General features: G+C 40.2%; 1 protein-coding gene across 2 annotated transcripts in view; it reads left to right on the top strand.

Moving 5' to 3' along the window:
• SMAD2 (SMAD family member 2) overlaps positions 1 to 21,940 on the top strand; it is a 52,712-nt gene that overhangs the window by 14,720 nt on the left and 16,052 nt on the right. The window lies entirely within an intron of this gene.

Here is a 21,940-nt window from a genome sequence, read left to right as displayed (position 1 = left end):
TAGAGCAGAGGCTAAATAAGTACAGAGGTCCTTTTGACACTAGCCCTCTAAGTAATTTGTAGTTATCTTGCTGAATCCTCCCAGCAAGCCAGTGGGATCCTAATCGCATAATCCCTGTGTATCCTGAAACATGTTGGCACGTAAGTTCACTTTTCTAAAATATGTAATGAATTTGGTAGAATTAAAGATCTTGTCTTTATGCACTTCCTTGCAGTTTTGAGACAAATGGGGCACAAGAAGTAGTCGGTGAAGAAACAACACGAACTTCCCTTCATACAAGGCGTCTTCTAATGGAAGTTTCTTCCTTATTGGCATGGGTTGTGCTGATGAAATAAATACTTTGTAACTAGTGATAGCTAAACTCCAAGCCTTTAACAAACCAAACTGTGCCATGGAGGGAGTAGTCAACTGACATGTTATCTTATTTACAAAGTTTCCAGTGGTGACAGTACAGCCTATTAGAACCCGAAGTAGGGAAACACAAACCACTCCTTTCAGTGTCCCAGTATTTTGATGTGATCAGCTGTGTGTTTTTTCTGTCTTAAAAAGAGCATAGATATACTTCATGCTTTTTTCTTGCACCTTTTAAAAAAGACTTAGCAAAATGCAGTTGCTTTTGTAAAATGCCTGATAATGTACAACTAGTTACAGAGTTTAGTTGTGGCAGGTTTGGGGTAATGTTGACCTGGGCTGTTGTAGCTCCTATGTTTTCAAAATTTAAAGAAAAGCTAGGGGAAGGGAAGCAGAACTGCATCCTTCCTGAGCTGTAACTAGATACATCTGTAGTACATGTTGAATTCTGCTTCCATGCCAACACTTGGGTGACGTGTCAACACTGTTAGGTCTTTATCTTATGTGAAGGATGAGTAGTAACAGAGATGACCTGCCTACACAGAATATTCCTTAGGTACAGTGGTAGTCGTCATTTGTTGGATGTTGTAATCTGTTCACTCTTCCACAGAAGTCTCCATCTTGCACTGTACTTTTGCCTACCTGTTGTTGAACCCACAGAGCACTGCTGTGCCTCATTTCCCTGCTGGCAGTTTCCCTATTCCACTGCTGGCACAGTGCGCATGATGCAATGCTGAACAGAGGCATATGAGAACACTCAATATATGGGTGCACCTTTTTTTTTTCCTTCCAGTATATGCAGAAGCATAAAGAGATACATGATTCCCATTGGACTTGTCATCTCTAGCTTTCAATCGGTTTAGCTTTGCATAGTGACCATATCTTTCATGTGTGCCCTGACAAAGGCTATTTGTAGTTGGGAGTAAGGGGGCAGCTAAAAGAAAGATGTGTCGGTGACAGTATACTTCTGTATTCTCTTCCAGATATTTGTGTACTCATCTCAGTACAGTGTAGGTGTTTAATACAGCATCAAAATGACTTCCGGATTGATACCTTAACAAACTTTCTTCTTGAACAGTTACATTTTTTTGTGGACATTAATAGTAGTAGTTATATTACAGTTACTATGTAAACTTGCTTTTGATACAGTGGGGAGCAGTACTTAACAGGGCTCGGCTTTAATGGGAGGTCCTGAGTTTCTGCAGAGGAGGTGAATTTTTATCACTGTTTTGCATTAGAGGAAACTACAGCGCAAAATAGCGGTGTTGAATGTTGGTGAAAAGTGATCTGGCAGATACTAGCTGAAGTAAGGTTTTAAAACTAACTTCCTTAAATCCCAATCCAGATATTCTTTACTGGGGTGCTAGTACCTTGCGAGTGCTGTAGTCTTTGGCAAATTCCAGCAGTTCCTTCCAGTGCAGAGAGGAGGCTAGTACTCCTGTCAAACCCTTGCTTTAGAGCCTGCTGTGCCATTAGAGCTTTATAAGGTATTATCTGAAAAATGTTTTTTCTTGCTTAACAGTCAATATGTATGTAAAAAGATGTAGTGTAAATGTGCCCTCTTTCCTTCTTGCTTAACATGAGGATAGCATCCCTGTGCTGTTTCCGGATTTTCAGAAGCTTATTTTTGCTTTTTCTGCAGCCTCCCAATTCTGACTTAAGTGAGAGAGATAATGAGAGGGGATCAAATCCTAACATTATTTTTTGAGGAATGTAGCTGATTTGTGGAATTTGTAGTCAACAATTAGATATCTGAAGCACCTCTGGTTTCTGCTTTAAATATGAGATGAATTCTGTATTTTTGTACCATCCAGAGGTAAAGAAGAAAACCCTGCAATGGGTTCCATGGTTTTGGTAATATGGAGGATTTTGAAGGGAGTGTTGGGAATGCAAAGCAGACAGCTGTAAGTGAAGTGGTTGGCTAGCATTGAAATTAGGAGCTACTTATTGACCAACTTTGCTAACAGCAGTGTTTCTTCGAGCTTGTTAGGATGAAGTAGTAATATTTTAAAGCTGTATCTGTTGTGCATCTTTCACTTCAGCCAGTAGTGAAGGTTGGGAACTTTTGAAACTGTTGTCATGGAACCAGTCATACTCTGATTCTCCTGTGGTAACAACGTGCTGATGGTAATTAAGCTTTACATTCAGAATACCTTTCTAATATTTTTTTCCTTAAAGTAAAAATGTGTGGTAGTGCATATTGACTGCTTCTGAAGCCTGTAATGCTTTTGGGTTGTTTGTTTGTTTGTTTTTGTGAAGCAAAAATCTATGTATCCAGGAGTTTCTTTTCCATGTGACTTGTGATGACAGAAGCCTAAAAGGCTGCTCCTGATGTTAAAGTGACTAATGCTATTGACACAACTTCTTTTCTTATACTTGCTTACAGTGTCCAAGAAATAAATCCAGTACATCTCATATATATGTGTGTATATATATATTTCTGATGTATTCTATGAGGATTCAGCTACTTAAAACTGCAGAATCTGGTGAAAGTTCATCAAGCACATGAAGGCAAGACTATCTGACATGGTCAAAATTCTCTGAAGAAACTATTGATTTCTTTGTTACGCTAGTGTTATTCCTTCACTTAGTTGTTTTGCAGCCCTTTCTTTATTCCTTGCAGTGAGTTAGGATATGGTATGCATAAGATAAGCAACTTAGGCACAGCTTATGGCACACATCAAAATTGTTTTCTGAAGGTTGGCTCTCTGTATTAGTTAGTATGAGCCTCCATACATGGAACTTAGTAGTGCTGATCACAGTGTGTACAAAGGATTTAACAGCAGAAATAAAGTGGGAGCGGGGTGGGAAGACCTGTTTAAAGATGGGACAGCTGGCTTGGAACTGCTGTTTGAGAGCAAACAGGTCTTTTAAAATTGTGACACCTTGATGCCTTTTTCGTCTCCTGAGTAAAAAATTATGACACCTTGATGCCTTTTTCGTCTCCTGAGTAAAAAGTAATTTCTAATTTAGGTGTAAAGGGCATGGTTTTTCTTGAATATAATCCATGCTACCAGTTAGCATGTTTTTTTAATTCCTTGGAAATATTTGTCAGGAAAGTGATCACACAGCTGCTTGCAGTAACCTAGTTTTAAGGATGTTTTTGATCACCAGTAGAGCAGAGTTGTCAAGCTAATGCAGCTTCCAGAATTGTTTTCAGGTATTAAGATCTTTCCCCAAAATAGGTTACTTCAGAGGACAGCAATACAGAAATTCCTTTGTTCCTTGTCAAGTTAAAACCATAGAAGATGGGCGATTTCAACAATTACACTGTGGGGGAAAGGTTCCTCTGGAAACTGTTTTAGGAGAGTTCCCAACATCTGCTGCTAAGCTCTGAGTGAGTTAGCTAACAGGACAGCAGCAGGGAGTTGGATTGGCACAGTAGATCCTAAAATAACACTGCTATCCAGACAGAGGTGAAGTCTGTTTTCCCAGAAACAGAACTTGGCACTGTTAGTACGAGAGCTGGGATAATTCACTGTTCGAGTTGGGGATGGGCATTGATTCTTAATCATAGCTCACAAATTGCAAACTGCTACGTGTAAAGGACATCCTCAAACCATGTAGTATATTTGTCTGAATGCATTCACTTAGATGTAAATTGGTTCTATAAATGTTTGAAGCCTATAGTTGAACATCTTAAGCTTTCTGAAATAAGTATAGATACTTAAAACAGTACATCAGAATACACTAAAGCACTGCTTTTATTGCTGAGATTACAGGAAGAGCTTGCTTGTAAATTGTTTGTTGATAAGCTGACTACTTTTTCTCATGACAGGATTACTGAGGATGAAGCAGAGCCCCCTCTGCTTTTCTCTTGTTGGAATTTCAATAAAAGTTATGCTTTAGAACAAAGCCAAAGAGATCCTTCCTGGAAGTGTGGCAAGAGATAGCTGAGAGTTTGCGGAGTGTTGGCCAAAATTAGCTTCAAAATCCCCTGATCCTTATGATAGCTGGTGCTGTGCAGACATTGAATGTGTTCCACCGGGAAGACGTGTCTAGCAGGAGGATGAGATTGCCCTTGCTCTTCTCAGTCCCATAAATACAGTGGGACTTGAATGTTGTATCTACATGCCCTGTAAAAGACTAAAGCAAGTTCTTGGTGTTTAAGTGCATTGTGCCAGGCTCTGGCCTCTGCAGGGCAGTGAGGACAGAATGATGGTGTGCTTTGCAGTGGCTTCCTGTTGTGTGTGACATCTCTTCGTCTTGGTGTTGGCCCTGTGTGTACGTACTCCTCTGACAGCTTGCTGTGTATTAGTAAATGGTGTTGTGCAGCCTAAATTTCAAGCCTAGGAAACAGACAGTTAGCTTGCTAGGTGAGTAAAGGCCACCTGCACTGCTTGAACATAAAATGTGAGAAGATGGTCCTGCAAGAGGAGCAGTCTGTTGATGACAGTGGTGAGTGCAAAGCAATTGACTTCAGGGGTGTTTTTATGATATTTTGGAGTGCCTTTTCATGTGTGGAGAGTTTCTTTCAATAACTTCATGATGATAGCTTTCAACTGGTCCATGCTCCATAGTACTGTATTGTGTAGTCTGGGTGAGTGTGTAGAGAGAGAAAAAAAGAGTTCTGTGAGATTGCACTAATTTCCTCGGAGCCTTTCTCAGAGCTGGGGTGGCAGAACCTGGCACCTGGTTTTCCAAGGCAATCTCCTGCCCAAAGATGAATGGGTCCAGTAGCTCTTAGTTTTCTAAATGTTCAGGATGTTGTGCTTATAGAAAAAAAAGATACTAGCCCTAATTACTTATGTGTAAAGTGACATGTTTGAACACTGGGTTGCAGAGCGCCTTTAGATGCTTGCATGGACACATAACGGGGAAATAAAAATTCATGTCAAGTTTGACTTCAAGTCTCTATGAAACTATTTCTAAATGAGGTCAGCAATCAGTAAGACAGTATTGGTGACATTACTTGCATCTGTTTCAAAGCTACTCTTATGCATTCCTTTAACTACAAACCTATCTTAAAAATTAGTTTAATTAGTGTTTTATCACAAAACTAAACTTAAAAATGAGAACTGGTGGTCACTCTCAAATTTTTCAGTTTCTCTTAAACTGATGAAAGAGAATTAAGTCTGTTCAGACAAACTAATCAAGTAGAAATACCAACTTGTCTGGCATTAATATTCCTGAATTATATGTATATTTTTAAATGCTTACTCGGGAAAGGAGCTAGATAACTGTACAACTTTTGTTGTGCCTGTCTTCAGAAACTAAGTAAATGCCTTTTTGAATCTCAGTGTGTAAGGAGTGCTTCAAGCATTTCTTACTAAAATTGTTTTGCGAACTGGTCAACCCTGTTGTGAGCTCCTGTTTATTGAGAGGAGCCATTGTGGATGGGTGTGTGACAAGAGCGCAGTGAATGGTCAAAGCAGAGTAAGCCAGGAAGTTAAATAATGTCATTCCCTCTTTAGCCCTTCCTAGATCCACACTGTAGCCTAAAGTTTGTTTGCTTTCTCCTATTGGATTCATAGCATCAGTTTATTTGGTATGCAGAGTAGGACGCAGGATTAGTAGGAGCATATGATAATGCATTTTTTTTTTCCTAGTAGCATATTTTCCTTTCAAACTTAGCAGCAAGACTTTATTCCTGGTATCTGTATAAAGTGTAATACATGTGCATCAGTAGGGCACTGCCCCGACACTGCATATTACAGCAGTTACCTACGCTACAGCAAGGCCCTAAGACATTCTTTAGAAGATGAACTTGAAGACTTCAGTTTTCTAGCCTTCTAGTACAGTGTTGATTGAAATGAAGAGTAGTGGTTATGTTCAAGTGTATTGAGTGAGGTTTTATTAAAAATATTGAAATATAGCTGTTAGCTTGGTTTGCACAGCTGTGGCTGATGTTGAGGACTGAATTGCTGTAACTAAGATTAAACTTTAGTGTAGATGTAGTTAAGTTTACAGCATTTTATAATATTGATGTCATCGTGAAGAAGGAAGTCTTAAGAGTATTCAACAAAGGTACTTAGGGCTGCCAGTTTTAAGCTCCTGCAATTCAGGAAGCTGTGTGACTTACCCGCATAATTTGTTACAGAGTTGGTATGCCAAGCAGAAAGTATTGGCATGTTGTTATTTGAGGTGGGTCAACATGTGAAAATGTGAATGTGCCAAGATAATTTGTCAATAGCAAAATGCTGGATAGCTCAAAGGAGCTTGCCTCTCAAATCAGGAGGAGAAACTGTTGAATTTTGGGAACTATATTATATACAAACTGGAACACTGGATAAGGGCTCAGGGGATGTGCATTCTGGCCTTGGCTCTGCTGCTCTTTCCCAGGTAACCTTACAAGTTTTTAATTTGCTCTCATTTTTCAGCCTGTAGATTTGGCTTAATTTCTGGAAGGCATGTAAATAATGCCACCTCTTTGCCTCACTGGTATAAGCTGTTGTTATTTGGTTAGGGAGTGTAAGTTTAAGGCATTGTTCCCATTGGACTATCAGTGATGTGGAAAGCAAATTTGGGGATGATGAGTTGTTGGAATTTATCAAAGTTCTTTATTTTCAAGTTACTGTTCCTTCTCATTAGGACTGCCATAATGGTAAGAAGCAGGAAGAGTCAGAATCAAAAATAAGTGTTAAAGCTTGCCTGATTTTTGTATGCCTTTAATTGTCAGGTTAACAACTGATGCTGGGGCAGCTGAATTTTAAGCAAATGGAAAAAATAGCTACTTGTGATTACTTTAGTGACTTACCTGCTCAGTGGATCCCGGTACAAAGCCCTTAACTAGGAAGAATAATATCTGTATCTGATACCTCATGCTACCATTAAGAAGACATGTTGGTCACTCAAGAAAAATAAGTTGTGTTCTTTATTGTCAGTACTGAGCCCCAAGTTATCTCATAAATAGTACTTGTTTCTCCTGCAATAAAGGAATTGGGGGGGTTTAGGCAGCCCAAGTTAATGCTAAACTATTCCCTGGCATACTGTGGTAATTAGTGTCTTTATATCAGATCAGCTCTTAGGTGTGGCAAAGATTCCTCTCCTCATTATATTCTTCTTTTGTAGAAGCCAGCCAATTTTATTTTTCTTGGTTCTGCAACAAAACACCTGAGTGCTGTTTTTACTAGTGTGAATGTTTTATGACAACCAGAGCCATTTTATGGGAAAAACTTCCCAATTGTGTAGCTCAGGTTGTTAGTCTAGGAGGAATTTATAGGGTAAACAACATACTGCAGCTCTTTTACTGCTGCAGCTTTGAACACAAATAGCTAGTTAATGGGCTCCCTACTGATTTAATCTTGCTTGTAATCTACACCTGCTAATTTAATAAAAGTAATTTCCCATGTCTTGTTTACTCCTTGCTTCTGTTCACTTACTCTGACTTGCTTGCAGTGCTGATTGGTGGAAAACTTCTAAAATTTACTGCATACAATGCCGTAGTCTCATCATGAACAGCTTTCATTGGCTTCTGTCATGCTACATTGTTTGAAGCAGACTGGCAGGATACGAGAGAACAATCGGGAGCTGGAGTAAGTTCACATCTCGCTGCATATGCTTCAAAATTGGCAGAAGAACAATGAGATTGGGGAAATCCCCTTGAACAAGTGCTGCACAGTAATCTGACTTCAGCGTCTGTTCAGAAAAGGTCCTCCAAATTGTGGCTTTATATTCCAAAATGGACAAATGAGTTTCAGTAGGTTAAGTTTTCATCTGGAGACGTTGCCCATAATTGTAGGTAAAATGACCATTTCTTCAGATACTTGGCTAATCTTTTCTTCGGTATAGGATAGAGAAAAGCCTGAAGCAAAAGAAGCAAGCTCTGCATTTTGCTTAAATGCTGAATTTCAAAGTTTATGTTTAGTTGAACTGATGAGTTACATCCCAGAGCAGTTCTTCACTTCCTCTTAGTTTTGTGGGAGGCTTCAAGTCAAGTTCCTCTGTTGATGTTTGAAATAATTTTTAACTTAGACTGTAATTCTGAAATTTGGAACACAAAGAAAGGCTGGTGTCAACTGATGTGAAATCTTGCAGCTTCATGGATGGGAAGTTGTTTGAAACAGTGTTTGACTCTCATGTCTTTGGTTGAAAAAGTCTTTTCTCTTTAATAGGCAACTCCAAATGTTAATTTCATGGACTCCTAATGATGTTTTCCAGGAGTGCCTTATGAACCTTGCTGTGTTTGTGTAAACCTGTGTTTTGCAGTGCAACCTTCAACCATCAAAGCTTATTGATACATCTCCCTTTCTGTAGTGTGGGGGGAATTGAATATAAACCTAACAGCCATATCAGGGAAAGAATTCAAGTGTGTCTGTTCTGTGTTCCACAAAAGCTAATAATAAAAGTACGTTTTTAGTTCCTTTGTATTTAAATTTTGAGTGTCTATTGTTCTGCTTGTCCCATGTACCCATCTTGCAGTCTGATGCCTTGTCTAAGCACAGTTAGTAACCAAAAATGAGTGTTTTGTTGTTCCTTACATGTCTCAATGAGATTAATACAGTAGGAGGGCAGAGGGCCTACTGAAGTGATCGTGCCTCTTGCAAGTTGCATTGGTGGCAGCCGTTTTAAAAATGCTGTGATAGCCTCTTCAATGATAGGAAGACATTTTTACTGGAGCCTGGTATCAGCACGTTTGTTCACCATATGGGAACCCTTCGACATTTTGGCCAGTAACCATATTCTAAGAAGGATTTAAGCAGGTATACTTGCAGTGAGAAGCCGCGTAACTGTTTATTGAATACTAATGTTCCTCAAGCCTTCGAAAATCATCTTTTTGGCTGCAATAGGACAGAGTGAGCAACTGCCACCTCAGCAGAGAGCAGATGGTAGATCAGGGTTGACTTCTGTTAGGTGGATTGTGGAAAGGAAACTGTTGGACCTCCTGGAAAAGTGCTTTGACCGTTAAACAATTGCATGTGAGGCAAGAGTGCTTGTGGGCATTGTCTTTAGATGAGTGTTCTGGGTATGGATCATGGGCAAGATGCTGAAGACTTCAGGACTTGTCCGTGATCTTAACATGCCCGTTCTGTCTAGCTCTAGGCAGCAAAGCTCAGGGAATTGATTTTAATTCTTGTTCTAACGGTGTCCCTGCATACTCAGATTTTCTGTCAACAGTATCTAATATGGGGTCCTGTATTCTGTTTTGGGCCCGAGAGCAGAGGCCTGTAGTTAAACACCTTGGCTATTAAGTTGCCTTCCTGATTTTGCCTTTGCTAAACACATAAGGCAATGTAATATCTCAGCAAACACAAAGTTCACTTCAAAAATAGTGCTTTCTTGTATCTGAACAATTAAACTCTTCAAACCTTTTTGTGGCTTCCTTGCTAGCTGTGAATTTTATTTTAATATTTCGCATAAAATCTGGACATCACTCTGTGTGATTGGTAATGTCATTGTTTGACTTAGGTTCTGTATTTAATTGTTTAGCAAAATGATGCAACAATCACGGCACAAGGACCATTCAGTTCTCTTCAGCAGTGTGTTGCTTGGGAAAGCTTCCTCTATGGCTCAAACCTTAACTTCATTTGAAATATCTTAAGGGAAACGCTGCATGCCTTAGTTATATAATACTTTATGTTTCTTTGAATTTTCGTATGCCTCATCTTTAGAGATAGTCTCTTGTTTGGGGCATGGATCAAGTTCAATGTATTCTTTCACCAGTTTTCTGCTAGGTGTGTGTGGCTTAGGTTGTGGCAGGGGACATTTTGGCTGTAGTGGCTTCCCAGCATAAAGCACTTCATGTATCCTGTGTTCATTTGTCTTCCTGGGTTTCTTAAGAAGGGTGTATGATTCATAGGAAAAGCTGTCCAGAGGCAGCTTCAGTTTGAAATGAGGTATTAAAAGGTCCTGTATGTGGTGTTCTAAGAGTAATCTTTTTGCCAAGTTAGCATTTTCAAGGAATGTGGACAAGATAAATGTCTTGCAAAGCTAATCCCTCCCCCTCACTACCCCAAATACCCAGTAGTTTGAGAAGGTTAATCAAAATGTCACATGTTTTTTCAGCTGTCCATCAGTTGCAAAATAGCCCACTCATGTGGTAGCATCAGCCGCTAACCCACTTGGCGGATGACAGAGTCCTTGAGAAAAATTTTACTTGGCCCTTGGTAGCTAGCTTTTACCTGTTAGCTTGTGTGAAAAGCTTTTACCTCACCTACTGTGACTAATACTGGTTAGAGAGCTCAAGATAAAGGTCATTTTTAAATGTCTGTCTGGTGCTAGTCCTGTGTCCTGGTTTCAGCTGGGATGAGTTAATTTTCTTCTTAGTAGCTAGTACAGTGCTGTGTGTTGGCTGTGATGTGAGAACAATGTTGATAGGACACTGATATTCTTAGTTGTTGCTGGGTGATGTTTATACTAAATCAAGGACTTTTCAGTTCCTTGGGCCCTGCTGGCAAGAGGGCTGGGGGAGGCACAGCCAGGACAGGTGACCCGAACCAGCCAAACAGGTATTCCATACCGTGGGATGTCATGCTGGGTATATAAACTGGGGAAGAAGAAGGAAGGGGGGGGACATTTGGCATTATGGTGTTTGTCTTCCCAAGATGCATGATGGAGCCCGGCTTTCCTGGGGATGGCCAAACACCTGCCTGCCCATGGGGAATAGTGAATGAATTCCTTTGCTTTGCTTTGCTTGTGTGTGCAGCTTTTGCTTTACCTATTAAATTGTTATCTCTAACCCTTGAGTTTTATATTCCTTTCCAACCCTCCTCCCCATCCCTCTGGGTAGGGGGGAGCGAGCAGGTGTCTTCGTGGTGCTTGGTTGCTGGTGGTGCTTGAGTACTGGCCGGGGTTAAACCACGACATCCTGAAATGTGTATGCCAAGCTCTGTTTATGTCTTTTGAAAGTACCATCTTCTAAGAGATTGCTATCTGCTGTTAACAAACTAATTTGTTGTGGATCAGCCGGTATTGTGCTGGAGATGTCTTCCTATAAAGATACTGTGTCCTTTGATACCTCAGATTGTTTTAGGTCTGTTAAGGATGATAGAGAGTTAAGCTGTGAAACTGCTTTGGGTGTCATCTTAACTCACTGCATGATATTGCTTACTAATGCAAAACAGAAAAAAGTAACCACGTGGTGTGAAATGAAATTGAGATGAATCTGTTAGGTTCTTCGTTCCTGATGTAACTTGTAAGTGAAAGAAAGGTATTCAACAGCTTGATATTGTTCCCAGTCTGGAAGACCATGCTAGTCATCTGTCTCTTTAGTTGGAGCATTTCAGTGATAATTTAAATATTAGAAATGAATTGCTTGATCAACTGTTCTCATAGGCATGGTGTAATGAGAGTGGAGGACAGATGGTGATTTCTCAGCTAGAATGAGTTGCTGAACATAGTTGCTTCATAGCTGCCTGCTTCATGATGTGGTGCAACATCTCTAGTAGCTACATGGAGCTAATTCTTCTCTTAAATGGATGGTTTTTGACCGTGTGTACCTGGTTATGCTTCCTTTTACTCCAGTAACAGAGTTTTGATCTTGTATTTCTTTCAGGAGGTGGTGGTCCCGTGTTCTCTGGAAAGCTTTTGTCAGAAAGCCTGAAGGCATTTTCCAGTGTGGTGTTCTCAGATGAAATACAGATAACTTGTCTAAGCAAACTAATATTAAAAGATACGTAATGCACATGGTACTTTCAGCTATGGGAGTTTCAAACTTACAAACTTCTATCCCAGTTGAAGTGCTGTATTTATGTTCCTAAAGATACTGTGAGAAGCTGCAATGAAGGTTTTCCAATTGCTGTATTATTTTGGATATAATAATGTCACAAAGGAAAGTAGCATAGGAATTCCAAGTTACCCTTCCAAGAATGCAGTCTTAAAGTACAAACATCCACATCCTCAGAGCTTGTCGATCCATATGATAATCTGTTTTTCTTTGCGTTTTTTGCATGTTTGTTTCCCCTCCTGCCTGGTTAGTCTCTGAGGAGCTGCTGTTGTGGATGCTGGCGTACACTTGATACCCTCACTAGGTGCAGGGCGTCTAGAAGTCACTTGATTGTGTTGGTGGTTTTTGAACATGTGACTAGGGGGCAGTAAACCTGTGTTGTGGTTAATCTTATCTCCAGTAAGACTGCTTCAGAGTTTGAGAGATACAGATTGCAGCCGCTGAAGGCTGTGGTATGTTGAGAGTAGAGAACTGTAGGACAAGTTTCCCGTCAAAGCTGTTAGCTCATGATTTCCGGAGGCTACTTTTGCATCCTGCCTGTCTTCAGTCTCTGAGCGTAAGACTTGTGGCCAGCTCCCTCGGACTCTTGACTGAAACCAAGCTGTATCGCATGCCTTTTATTTCTCAGTCCTGAACACCATCTCTGTGCTGCTTGACCTTGCTGTTTAGAAGCTTACAAGTTTGCAGGCTGCTCACCACCTGACTTTGAGCAGAGTAAAGACTCCTTGATAGGATCTTCATCTGAACAGACCACATGGACAACAAGAAAAGAAATAAATACTTTACTTCTGCTTGGTTTCCATGGCATCCTGGAACAATTGCTCTTGAACTTTGAGGTGCTATCCTTCCAGCATCTCCTAGCATCGAGAGAAAAATAAAGGTAACACTGTTGGGTGCTTTATTTTGTCTGACAGCACTGGGCTAGCATGTCAGGATTTGGGAGAAGGGAGGAGGATAAAGTGCTTTGAAGAGGCCTGCCTTATATCTGTATTTTTGCCTTTGTAGGCAGTTTGTTGCACATGTGACCAAGAAGTGTGCCTTTAGAAAAGGCAACAGAAGCCTATACTGTTCATCAAGATGACTTGTTGACCCGGTGTTCTGCAAAACTGGAAGAAACTAGCTACTGGCCCTGAAATGAGCAATGAGTGGCTCAGGTCTTAGGCTATAACAGAGTATCTTTCATACCTCACGTTCCACTTTCGAGTTCCCTGTGGACATCCCTAAAGTTTAAGCTGGAGTAAATTGGACTTGTTCAATGACTTTTTTTCTTTTCCCACAGTGTTAGGGAGGTTAATTGTATCCTGTGTCTCCTGCTTTTCTGGCTATTTTGATGTGTTACTTTTTTAGCATACATCCATTTATAAGGAAGTTTACTTAAGTAATTTTCCTCAGTTCAGATGTTGCATTTTCTATTTGATGTAATGCTTTTGAATGTACTGTATAAAATTCTATGTAAACTTTATTCGTAAAAGGATCCTGATTATGAGAAGTTGTGTAATGGTTCCTGGTTTAAATTCCACTAAATATGTACATGCATAAACATTTCTTTCTTGGATGTACCATTCCTGAATGTGTATGTAGGGAGGAGGGAGGCATGCAGAGAAAGTACAGTTACTGCTTTGAGCAAGTAATCTTCAAGCATATGCAACACACAGAAAAAAGGTCTGGGTTTGGATTCTGGGAGAGAGAGAAAAACAAGCTTTTTTTGTTATATGTGTAAGACCATTTGCTTAAATAAGAGTTTGGGGACACTTGGGGAACCACTCGTAACTGTGGGAGCTGAATGCCCCAGCTGCCAGTTTTACTATTGTTTTGTTGAGTTTGTGCTGAGAGAGAAACCTGTGCTTTCAGTTCTGTAAGAGCTTTCTTTTCTGGAGACCAGGGCTCTTTTAGACATTACTTAATATCCTTTTCCTAGACTTAACAGGCTCTGTTTCCCCTCTGAAGAATGGGAGAATCTGTTAGCAGACTAACTACCAACCTGTACTTAAAACTCGTAAATACCCATTCACTCTGGTTGCTAATACTAGCCTTTTACAGAACTTTCTAGGGGTCTCCTTTTCTGCCCCAGTGTTTGTCACAGAATGGTCTCCATGGAAGAACCTTGTCCAGCTCCTCTGAAGGATGAGTACCACTGCAGATCTGTGTAAACAATTTTTAAGAAGAATTCACACTTGTGCTTTTTGTTCAGCCTTGGTTAAGATACTAGCTCATCCCTCTAGCAGGTGCTTGAAAGAAAAATCATTATTTCATACTGCATTACTGAATTTTTACATTTTCTGTTACAAGAAAATGAGATCAGGACCTCTACATTACTTCACATCATTCACATGCAGGAGTGAGCTGCTGTAGCTTTGAGTTGTGCTATTTGATGAATGTGTATGCCTAGTTATGTACATTTAAATGAGCAGATGATATTTTGTCACTGCAATATGGAATGATGGAGATGCAAGTAAAAAGATCGGTCAGTTCTGCAGGCATGCCAAATGATGTAAGATTTGAAGAAGAGTACAATAGATATCTCATGGAAGTAACTTAATATTTGCATTATTACTGCAACTCTCTTTAATGTTTTCTAAGTGAGCATAGTGCAAATAACCTTTTTACTGTCATCCCCAGTATGGGCAAAAGAAACCATGAGCAACATACATTTTGGTAGCTGAGGTATTTAGGCCAGGCACACTACATTTTACAGTAAGCTTTTGTTCAGACAGCTGGCTACAGCTAGCTGAGGTGCTGTTTGCAAAGACAGGTGATAAAATTAAGATTGCTGCTGTCTGGTACATAGACATTTTACGTTGTAATAGGGAGAAATGCTAATTGCCAGTATATAGATAGGACTGTCAGGTCAGAATATGAAGGCAACTACACATTTGAAACTCAGAATTAAAGAAACCACGATAGAGCAGATTTGGTAGGAACTGTCGTTTCTGCTGAATATGATACTGTATGTAAGCCAATGAACTATATTAATTGTGGACTTTGTTTCACGTGTATTACACCTAAGCCTTTCAAATCAGTCTTTCCTATTGCTGTTGTCTTCAAGACCCCCTCTGAGGTAGTTCCAAAGGTTTGGTATACTTCCCTCCAAGCTGTTTTTGATCCTCAGTTGCATCAGGAAGAAGGTAGCTGGTGTCAAAGGAAGGATTCTGTTCTTTCATCCATCGAGTGATTCTTTCCTCAGAGCTAGTATCAGTGGAGCGTAATGGGACAGTATCTTCACAGGAGTGCAGCTTCAGTCTAGCTACACCAGTGATGAACCAGAGCCTTAGCCAATATAGCGGTGTTCCTGCTTAGTATGTTGCTGCCTGAAGTCTTGGGTCTAAGATCTTACATAGCAGGACTTTTTTTATTTTTTAATTACTGTGCGAGGTGCAGATCTTCAGTCTGCAGACTTTAACCTGTCTACTCAATTTTACAGAAACAGCCATGAGCAATGTTAAAGCAATGGCATTTGCCCATTTGTTATGAGGAAATGGGATTCCATAAAGGCAATGGTCATTTCTTACTGTGCGAACTCCATTTTGGATAGCTTGGTGTAGCTCTTGAAGAAAATTCTGCACTGCTGTTCTGCCCCTTTGACAAATTATCAGGCGAGGCATTAAATTCTGTAAACGTTAGGCTGGTGTAAAGGTGTTTGTATGACTCTGCTAAGTGACTTCTCTAGTTCAAGTGAAAACCTGATCATCTTTTCTGTTGTTGTTACATTCTTCTTGTTTAGTCTTTGTGTGAAAATGTGAGTGAAAACAAATGTCAGGCTCGCATTTTTAGGGAAGGCTTTGCATGAGAATTCTAGAATTTGAAAACTGAAGTGGGATATGAGAATGAAAGTTAAAATGATAAATGAGGTACTATCACAGTTTACTGAAATTATTTCTCATTTCAGTCACAGCTCCAGCACTACAAATGCCTCAGAAAATGTAGGGGGAAGACAAATTAGATTCAGTGGAAGAAAGGCTTGTGATTATAAGATGCAGGAGAAAGACAAATGGAGAAGATTACTTTGCACATGTACTTGCAAATTTGGTAGTGGCTGTAGGTTCTGAAAGATGTGAAAGATTCAGGAATAATCTAGATGTTCAGCGTAATACTTAACAAATAAGCAAGTAAAATGTCCAAGACCGTTCTGTAACGATTCCTGTATAATACAGGCTTTGACTACCATGAATGTATTTGTATTTCAGGTTTTATTTGTCATCTTGCTAGTGCTGGCACTTCAGGTGAAGAGGAAGCTGTCAACTGAATTCTGTTTTAGCTCCTTTAGAGCTGTTCCACTTTGCAAGACTTTGAAGAAGAAAGTGCAGTTGCAGTTATGTATGAATTGTGACAGTATTTAACAACTTCTGTATAGACTTTTTGGTACTTCATATGTAAATATCTGTGAAGTGGTTCTGCCTGCTTTCCTCTGATGTCATACTTGTTGCGAGCACTTCATTTAGTACAAGAAATACCTAGAGCACACAGCGTTGCCAATACCGTAAACAGTCTTAGTAGTGGGGTAGTTGCTTTGCTCATTCTGTCTGAGTAAAAACCAGTAATAAATTCATAGTAGCAACAACATGTAATATACAGATATCAGCCTAAGCATGTGTGTTACTGTTTTGGTGCATGTAGGGTACTGCTTAAAGCTCTTGCTGGCTTTGGGTTCTTTCAGCTATAGCCTCAAATAAAACAGCATCTCTATAAAACAGTATCAATGAGACCTACCAGCTTTATCCCTCATATCTTCTACTTTGCAAATGCACTTGGGGAAAGTATGGGGATGACTTGGAGTATGTGCAGCACAGTGCCATGTGTAGGCACCAGCTTGTTTGATGCTGTGGTCATGGCTGTTTGGACAGTGCTTGTACAGGTCCAAGCAAGTATGTGCATCAGTACATCTGGCTTTTAACTGTGCTGGGAAGCTGAACAAAATGAAGCAACCTAGGTCGAGTACCAACCTGAGGTAATTTTCTTAGTTGGCATATGGACATCAGTGAGGAGACTGTGGATTGTTCTGTGTAGCTGCATGTCCAGCTGCTGAAATTTCTAGTTCAGAATTACTGCTGCTGCAAGCCAGGTTGCAAATGGATTTCTACATTCACTAAGATCAGATTGTACTGGCACAGACCTAATATTAATATGCTGATTGGCAGTGTTTATCTTGTCCTGTTCAGCCTTATCCTGTTCCCTTTTTTACCTAGATGGATCTGCATACTTTACCACTTAATCATATTGTGATTATGAAAATCTCTTTTGGGGCAGGGTGTCCCATTTGAGATGACATCCATCTGTATTTTTGAACTCCTGAATGTGCCTATAATATATTACTTCGAGCTGTTTCATCCCATGTAGTTTATATCTTGCTATTACAGAATTTGATATGGACTTGATATTGGATTCCTCCAACAGGGCTATAACAAATTAAAGCAAGCAATCATATTGCTTACTTAAGAGTGTGGCACAGACCATGTTTGTCAGTGTTCATTCTTCATGGGCAGATCAATAATTCATCTGTATTTGAACTGGGACTTGATTAGTCCAGTTTTGTAGTAGACTTACAGATACTATTATTCCACTAAGATAGTTTGTGCTGTTGATGCTGATTGGGAACATCATCTGTGATACGTAGACTAGGCAATACAAATATTTTTTTGTTATCTTTGATATTTAGGCTTTTCCTGTGTCCGCATTTTTTCTTGTGTGTGTCAGTATTTTGTGTCTTGCTGAAGAAAGGCAGTTTTGGCACTTTGTCTCAAAATTGTGAAGCATTACTAGAGCTCTTTGCTGTTTAGGTAATTTCTTGCCCAGAGTAGAGTTTTTTTGGAACTCAGATTTTCCTGTTAAAGGAAATGATGAAATGGAAGAAGTGAAGGCATACTGTGTGCTGTTGCATGCTGATAGACACATTAAAGATTCTTCTTGCCAGAATTGTACAGTATCATCTGAGATGTTGCTCCTTATACACAGATGAAAAGTCATGTTGAAATGCCAACCCTTGCAACCCTTTCCACTTAGGGGAAGGCTCTGACTTTGGGAAGCTTTGATTCTACCCAGTAATATAACTTGTCTGACCCTTTCTTCGCCACATCAGCCCTCTGGTCAGTCCTGGGATATAGGAATTGCAGGACTGAGTTGTCCCAGGTTTAGTGTGTAGTAGCTTAACTAGACATCTGCTAGACTTTGACTTTTCCCTGAAAATCACTGGGTCTCAAAAAGTTGTTATTTCTTGCAGCTATCCTTTAAGCATTTCTCCTTTCTCTGGGAAACAGTTTTCTTTTGTTAGAACTTCAGAACACCTGGGAAACTGAACCAACTTGGTGCTTTATATCCCTGAAGACCCTTATAATAAATTAATTTATTTTGTGGGGTCTTCAAAAGCAACAACCTAGTATTCAAGCAAGCTTGCTCTGAAGAGTGCTAGAGTCCACAGAACATGGTGATTTGCTAATCTAAGCTAGTGTTGAAAAGATAGAAATATTAGCTTTTGTATAGTTGACCTCATTTCTGTCAACGGACAGATTGTTTTGAGAACAGCAATGAAAGTGCTCCTTGGAATGAAACTGTCTGCTCTGGTGGGAGGAAGTGTATTAGCTTGAAGCTTGTATTTTGGAGTATATTTGTGCTGTCTACACAGGAAAGATTTAAGTACAGCTTAGATGCAGGAGCCAAATTGTATTTTGGAAACAGTGATGGCTTACCAGGCTGCAGTATACAGCAAGCTGTAAACCAAAACCCTCTCTTTTTTACTACTTTGGTAAAACATGAAGCCCAAAGTGTGCTTCTAGGCTTTGGTTTGAGGGCAGTCTGCTTTCTAAAGGTGAAATGGTGATATGTGTTGGCTGCCTCCCTCCTAATAAATCAAATGTGCCTGGGAACATTCCCAGGCACCATGGCCAACTGGCTCAGGGCTGTCTGGTCCATAAACTCTTAGCTATCAGGGCAGGGTGGCAACATCTGAACTGCCCGGTGCGAGTGGTCCCGATGGTGTGCGACTCAAACCTGGGAATTGTGTGGGAGAACAGTAATTGGCATGGCCTAGCGCTGGGGAATGTCCTAGCAGCTTTCTAGCATACACAATCGTGTTCCAGGGCCCAGGAATGTTTCCAGACAAGACTTAACTTATGAGTACAGATGTTAGTCCCTGATTCTTATAAATTCTTCATGGACTAAGGCACAGAAGGACTGCTTACATCACAAGGCATTTAGGATGTTTCAGAAAGGCAGGTTTAGGAGAGAATGCCTGCTATTTATTTTCAAGGTGTTCATTCTGTACTACTAAAATGTCTGTACCTCCTGTCTCCCTTCCTGTCTCCCTTTTAGATGGTTTTGGTGGTTGTTAAAACATCTTTCAGAATGCTGTCACCTTCTTTACAACCACCACCTTTCTGGGATGAGTAGGTGTGTGTGCCCTCTGCCAGGCTGTTGCTTGCGTATGAATGAACATACTGTGGCCTTTCATGGAAGCGCTATGTACGAAGTATGCTTTTTATGGTTGTGAGAAATTTCGTTCTGATTTGGTGTGCGTGTGTGTGAATACCAAGAACCTTAGTTTATCGACCGGGTGATGTGGTGGGGGGACAGTCTTGCATCTTTTAGGCAGTGGATCTTTTATGTGATCTGGGGAGTGGGGAGGCCACTTCATTTCCGCAGATGTTTCTTCCTGTGAACAGTAATATTTTCCTGCAGGCACTTCTGTTTTTGACTGTAGATTATTCGAGTTGGAGTGTAGTCATAGCTTAGATGAGCCGCTGTAACACTGATATTAATCCCAGCTCTAAGCAGGGATACATCCTGGAAGACAGCTTATCATTTAAGCTGCTGAATATTGCAGCAGGTTTGCTCTAACTGGTCACTTTTTTCTGTACGTCATGGCCTGCCCTCCCTCCACAGCATCCAGTTTCATAGCAAGCTATGTCTCTGTCACACAGTCACTTCAGGATACTGTTTGTCTTTCCGTAGCTTGTGAAATATGCTGTCAGCTTTGATAGTTTGAATATTTATAAAGAGGTTAGCAATATAAAATACTGTTCTGTTCAGCATGCTTTGTCAAGGGCTATGAAATTTTACTTCTGCATGTGCTTTCTTAAAAGTCTTGTGAAGCAAACGCGTGGCATGTCATCCTTACACCAGTAATGCACCCCACAATTTTGGGAACATGTAATCTGTGTGACAGCATCAGCTTTGGAGTGCTGCTTTGTACAAAGGATCTATTGCTCAAAGGTAGTAAGCCGTCAGAGCTGACTATGTCAATTAATATGCAGCAGGCTTTGTGTCTGCTGATTGTTCTTGTAATTTAATGTGCATGATGATCTGTCTTACCAGCAGTAGTGATGCCTATTTAAGGACACAGTACAGTTCAGGGCTGCTGCCTGGTGTCCCACAGGCTGCCCCTGTGTCTTTGGGACAATTTTTTCAATCCTTAGGCAGCTTCTGGCAGCCCACCATCCTGGAGGCGTCTTAAGAATATGAAAAAGAGAGGTTGCAGGCTCACTAACGTGGGGATGGTCAGTATTGCTCTTTGGCCCACTCTTTCTGGAGAGCTGTGATGCTGCCTGCATCTGAGGTGGATGTAACTTGTTGAGGACAGTTGGCTTTCTTGCAGAGCTGGATGTATGTCAGTGACTGGGCCTTTGCCTGTGGCTGTCTGCTGCTCTCTAGTAGACAAAAAGTCGGCTAGTACAAGATTTTGCTTGTGTCATAATCAGTAAAATGTCAAAGGCTATATTTTATTCAACATTTTTATTTTTGATAAATGCAGGCTGCTGCCAAAAATTTTGCTCTCACTCCTCCTTTGTAGTGCTTGGGTAGCTCCACACTAAGTAGAACAACTGATCTGGCTGAAAAGTAATTCTGAAAACACAAATTTTGAGCCACATAGGTTCTGTGGTCAGATAGCCAGTTTATTGATTTGGGTTGCTCCTTGATTGCATGGATGTTTCAGCTTCCATGGGATGGCATTAGAAATGAGGCATGTGGACTGGCAAGAAGGGAGGAAGAACCATTCATTCCCTTCATCAATAGGCCATACTTGTTTTATTAAATTCACCGTGGAATTGAGGTGGCTGTCAGCCCTGAGAGTGGTTTTATGTACAGTGCTGTGCTGTCTCCTGTTTTGTTTCATAACACTGATGAATTTTCCTTGTGTAGGGAAGAGAAAAATACTTACCTCGCTTCTCTTCCCATAAGCATTCAGTCCAAATTTGTGAGTATATCAGCTAAGCTTAATAGTTTAGATTTAAATTGCAATGCCTATTTAAAACCAGGAGTTTCATAAACTTGGATTTTTCTTTCTGTTTTTCAGAAAGAACTTTTCAAGAGGCCATAATTTTTAAAGGTTATGTAGCAGCCAGTCAAACTTCAGGCTTTGCAATTAGGAAGTGGGTATGTAAATTGCTTGGGAACTAAGTTCTCTTCCTTTCTGAGGCGCAAAGTCTAGCTGAGTGTTACTTATATAAAAGAAACAGTCAGTTTTCAGTGGTCACAGAGCAAGCCTCTGATAGAGGTGAGCTTGATTTATGCTTCTGAAAGCCTGCTGCCCGTTTACAAGCCCATGCTGTTTTCTTGCATTGCTTAAATTTACTGCTGCATTTAGTTCATGCCTTTGACTGAAGGCTCCTTTTTCATTACTGTTGTGATCTTGTCATTGAACCAGTTTGGTAAAGAGTTAGTTGTCTTTTCTCTCCTCCTGCTTGATTTAGCAATTAAAAGTTTTGTTATTCTGTAGTCAAGTCTTAAAATGCTACATGGTAAAACTGATGAACATGATATTTTTTGTACAATGGAAAAGAATATTTACTACTTTAAGCAAGGAGGGTACAGAAACAGTGAGAAGTATCAGCTACATGTGCTTTTTTTCAGAGTTAGAACTTTTCTGTTTTGGGAAAAGCAGCAAATCAGTATGTGTGTGGAGAATGATGTTAATGCTGAAGTGGTTGTACCTGAAAGTTAGATTGTGATGTTCAGTTTCAGATACACATGGCCTTTGTTTGAAGTCTTAGGGAT

This window comes from Falco naumanni, chromosome Z, assembly GCF_017639655.2.
Source record: "Falco naumanni isolate bFalNau1 chromosome Z, bFalNau1.pat, whole genome shotgun sequence".
NCBI classification, from domain to species: Eukaryota; Metazoa; Chordata; class Aves; order Falconiformes; family Falconidae; genus Falco; species Falco naumanni.
The sequence above is the reverse complement of the archived record's forward strand: the minus strand, read 5'-3'. Positions and strand labels throughout refer to the sequence as shown.